Genomic DNA, 4,903 nt, shown 5'->3' on the forward strand with positions numbered 1-4,903 from the left:
TTTCCAGCCGTCCCTTTACCTGCGAACATCTGCCTCCAATCAGCTTTTGAAAGTTCTTGCCTAATACTGTCAAAATTGGCCTTTCTCCAATTTAGAACTTCAACTTTTAGATCTGGTCTATCCTTTTCCATCACTATTTTAAAACGAATAGAATTATGGTCACTGGCCCCAAAGTGCTCCCCCACTGACACCTCAGTCACCTGCCCTGCCTTATTTCCCAAGAGTAGGTCAAGTTTTGCACCTTCTCTAGTAGGTACATCCACATACTGAATCAGAAAACTTTCTTGTACACACTTAACAAATTCCTTTCCATCTAAATCTTTAACACTATGGCAGTCCCAGTCTATGTTTGGAAAGTTAAAATCCCCTACCATAATCACCCTATGATTCTTACAGATAGCTGAGATCTCCATACAAATTTGTTTCTCAATTTCCCTCTGACTATTAGGAGGTCTATAATACAGTCCCAATAAAGTGATCATCCTTTTCTTATTTCTCAGTTCCACCCAAATTTTTGTTTTGGTTTAAAATACAAAATCCAGTGGAATAGTTCCTTCAGTTAATCATGGGTGCTCAAATTTCTCTTCAAACATTGACAGTCACTAATATGATGACATCACTTGTATATGGTGGGCAGGCTTTGGGAAGTTAGGAATTCCTAGAATTGCAAAAAGGCTTCCAGCCTCTGACCTGTTCTTGTAACACAATGTTTATATGGCTGGTATGGCTGGTACATTCAGTTTCTGATCAATGTAAACTTCAGGATATTGATGGCGAATGCCATTGAATATCAAGGGAGGTGGTTAGATTTTCTCTTCTTGGGCAAGGTAATTGTCTGGTTCTTCTGTGGTACAAATGTTATGTGCCACTAATCAAACTAAGCCTAATTGTCTGAAGTAAAAGGGTGAAGAAACTCAACAGGTCTGGCAGTCTATGTGGAATGAGGAACAGAATTAATGTGTTGAGTCCGATATGACTCTTCTGCAGAACTTGCCTGATTATCTATTGTCCAGGTCTTGCTGCTTGTGAGCACAGGCTGCTTAGTTATCTAAGGAGTTTCAAATGGAATTGAAAACTGTCAAATAATCAGTGAACGTTCCTAATTCTGACCATGTATTAAAAGGAATTAATCCCATTTTCCAGCAGTTGGCCCATGGTCTTGTAATTGTATGCATTCCAATTGCTCATCTAAATACTTCTCAAATGTCTTGATGGTTCCCACCTCTCTCACTCATTTAGGCAGTGGCCTCCAGATACTAACCACCCTTGGGTTAAAATATTCTTCCTCAAATCCCCTCTAAGCTTCCTGCTTCTTAATTTATAACTGCTCCACCCCAATTATTGACCCCTCTACTAAGGGGAAATGTTTCTCCTTGTGTGTGCTCCTGGTAGTTTTGTACAAATCGGCCAGCTCCCCCCTCAGCCTTCTCTCTTCTAAGGAAAATAACCCTACCATATCTCGTCTGTCTTCATAGTAGAATTGCTCCAGGCCAGACAACATCCAGGTGAATCTTGGCTGCACCTTTTCCAGTGTAATTGCATACCTCCAATAGTGTGGCAACCAGAACCATACATGTACTCTAGCCATGATCCCACTTATGTTAAGTACAGCTCCATTATAACTTCCTGCTTTTGTATTCAATGCCTTGATTAATAAGGGCAAGCAACCCATTGACTTCTTAACTCCCTTATCCATGGGCATGCACACCAAGGTCCCTTTGGTCCTTTGTACTTCCTAGGGTCCCTAGCATTAATTGCAATATTTAAAAGGCATTTGGATGGGTATATGAATTGGAAGGGTTTGGAAGGATATGGGCTGGGTGCTGACAGGTGGGACAAGATTGGGTTGGGATATCTAGTCGGCGTGGACGGGTTGGACTGAAGAGTCTGTTTCCATGCTGTACATCTCCATGACTCTATTCAACAAATATAGTACTCCTTTGCTTTGTTAGATAACCTCAATGAATCATCCCACATTTTACAGGATTAAATTCCATTTGCCATTGTTCAACCCATTTAACCAGCTTTTCCATATCATCCTATAATCTGAGGTTTTCTTCCTAGCTATTTACTACATCATCAATTTTTGTGTTACTTGCAAACTTTACTGATCATACCTGCTATATCCTGAGGGACAGGATTTACATATATTTGGTAAGGCAAGGACTGATTAGGGATAGTCAACATGGTTTTGTGTGTGGGAAATCATGTCTCACATGATTTAATTTTTTGAAGAAGTAACAAAGAAGATTGATGAAGGCAGAGCAGTGGATGTGATCGATATGGACTTCAGTAAGGTGTTCAACAAGGTTCCCCATGGGAGACTGGTTAGCAAGGTGAGATCACATGGAATACAGGGAAAACTAACCATTCGGATATAGAACTGGCTCAAAGGTAGAAGACAGAGGGTGGTGATGGAAGGTTGCTTTTCAGACTGGATTCCTGTGACCAGCAGTGTATCACAAAGATTCATGCTGGGTCCACTGCTTTTCATCACTTATATAAGTGATTTGGATATGAACATAGGAGATATGGTTAGTAAGTTTGCAGAGGACACAAAAATTGGAGGTGTAGTGGACAGCGAAGAAGGATACCTCAGATTACAACAGGATCTTGATCAGATGGGGCAAAGGGCCAAAGGGAGTCAGATGAAGTTTAATTCAGATAAATGCGAGGTGCTGCATTTTGGAAAGGCAAATCTTAGCAGGATTTATACACTTAATAGTCAGGTCCTGGGAAGTGTTACTGAACAAAGAGACTTTGGAGTGCAGGTTCATAGCTCCTTGAAAGTGGAGTTGCAGGTAGATAGGGTAGTGAAAAAGGCGTTTGGTATGCTTTCCTTTATTAATCAGTGTGTTGAGAATTGGAATTGGGAAGTCATGTTGCAGCTGTACGAACATTGATTAGGCTGCTTTTGGAATAGTGCATTCAATTCTGGTCTCCCTGCTATAGGAAGGATGTTGTGAAACTTGAAAGGGTTCAGAAAAGATTTACAAGGATGTTGCCAGGGTTGGAAGATTTGACCTTTTGGGAGAGACTGGAGCACTGGAGATTAAGGGGCGACCTTATTGAGGTTTATCAAATCATGGAGGACATGGATAGGATAAATAGACAAGGTCTTTTTCCCTGGATGGGGGTGTCCAAAACTAGAGGGCATAGGTTTAAGATGAGTGAGGAAATATTTAAAAGGGACCTATGGAATAACTTTTTCACGCAGAGGGTGGTGCATGTATGCAATGAGCTGCCAGAGGAAGTAATGGAGGCTGGTACAATTACAATATTTAAAAGGCATCTGGGTGGGTATATGAATATGAAGGCTTAAGAGGGATATCGGCCAAATGTTGGCAAAGGGGACTAGATTAACTTTGTATATCTGATTGGCATGGACCAGTGGACTGAAGGGTCTGTTTTATGTATCTCTATGACTTGATGAACCCCTCACTGAACTCTGTGGTATGCCAATGGACACAGACCGCTAGATGGTCGGGCTCAAGTCATTACCTTTGCAATGATGTTCTGGGGCTGAGGTGATTGCGCTCCAACACAAGCAGTTGCCTTCCTTTGCACCAGGTATGACTCTAACTAGTGGAGCTTTCTCCAGAAACTTATGCTTCTCTTACACTTCAATTTAATTAAAGCTCTTTGATGCCAGGCTCAGATGAAAGCTGCCTTACTCTTTGGGATAAGTGTCTTGGTGAAGTACGTAACGATGTAGAGTAATGGGGAATGGATTTGAGTGGGATACTCTTTGGAGAATCTGTGTGGACTTGTTGGGCTGAAGGGCCTGTTTCTACACTATAGGAATTCTATGATTCTATAAAGCTGGTGGGTAAATTAAGAGAGTTAGGGATGGGTCAATTGAAGAGACATTTCAAAATGTAAAGAGAAAACCATTTGAGTAAAGACAGGCAGAGTGAACAAGAAGGATTCTGAGTCTTTGCTTCTCCGCCTTTGATGAAAGAGAGCTCCAGTTTTTAAATGGCTTTAAGGCGAAGATAGACAGAGCTTTCATAAGCAAGGGTGGTGAAAGGCATCTGGGCTAGGCAGAATATTATCAGATTAGCCAAGATTTTATTGAATATCAGAGCTGGCTGCGGAGATCAAATAATCTACTCCTACAATAGTCCTAAATGCTATGTTTCTACGTAAGAGGCAAAATTCGCATTTGACAGAAATAGTGCAGCAGCCAATCAGGTCCATTAAAAAGAAACAGTAAAAAGAAAGTGAAAGGTTCTTTATTGGAAAGCCCAAAGCATTTTAATACGGATAAAAACAGGGATAAATCATTGAGATATGGTTACCCCCCAGTTTCTCCAAACTCGCAGTGGGCATTGAGTCACTCCGGGGACCAAACCTAATTTCGGGAGAAGGGGACTAAAGCTGATCCGGAGTAACTCCTGGCCAGCACATACCCGAATCAATTCCCTGTCAGTGACCCCAGTAATTCCAGGGGACGGCTGCTGATCTGCCCTCAATGTGGAGTAATTTCAGGGAGCCGCATAAACTCCCGTTAACCGGCGCTGATTGGACCTGCCTCCTGGAACCGTGCTGTAACCCGCACTGGAGCGAATTGCTATGGGGATTGTGTACAGTCTCCATGGAGATGGGAGGATCAGGCCAGAGTTTGTTTGTTGGATTTAATCTAAACTCATAGACAGCGAGAGAACCTTCTCGGCACACGGCTCTTGCACTGGGGGCGGTGCGAGCACACACGGTCGGTAAGTAGCTCAAGCCCACTGCGCCTCCCGAACGCACCGACCCTCTTCCCAACCCACTACCCCTTCCCCAAACCCTCTACCCCTCTTCCCAACTCACTCATCCTCTCCCCAACTCACTGACCTTCTTCCCAACCCAGTACTCCCTTCCCCAAACCCACTGCCCCTCTCCCCAACTCACTGACCCT

The 4,903-nt window shown here is 42.8% G+C and overlaps 1 protein-coding gene across 2 annotated transcripts in view; it reads left to right on the forward strand.

The window, feature by feature from the left end:
* Positions 1-3,370: 3,370 nt before the first annotated feature.
* The window catches only part of LOC122557751 (outer dense fiber protein 3-like), a 12,224-nt gene continuing 10,691 nt past the window's right edge, over positions 3,371-4,903 (forward strand). Inside the window, exons 1-2 of one of the 2 annotated variants that reach the window (XM_043705708.1) lie at positions 3,371-3,570; positions 4,309-4,718. The gene's annotated coding sequence lies outside the window, so the exon portion shown is untranslated. Of the gene's footprint in view, positions 4,719-4,903 lie in introns of both variants that reach the window. The other variant, XM_043705709.1, reaches the window with a different exon arrangement.

The sequence above is a fragment of the Chiloscyllium plagiosum genome, chromosome 16, assembly GCF_004010195.1.
Source record: "Chiloscyllium plagiosum isolate BGI_BamShark_2017 chromosome 16, ASM401019v2, whole genome shotgun sequence".
In the NCBI taxonomy this organism is placed as follows: Eukaryota; Metazoa; Chordata; class Chondrichthyes; order Orectolobiformes; family Hemiscylliidae; genus Chiloscyllium; species Chiloscyllium plagiosum.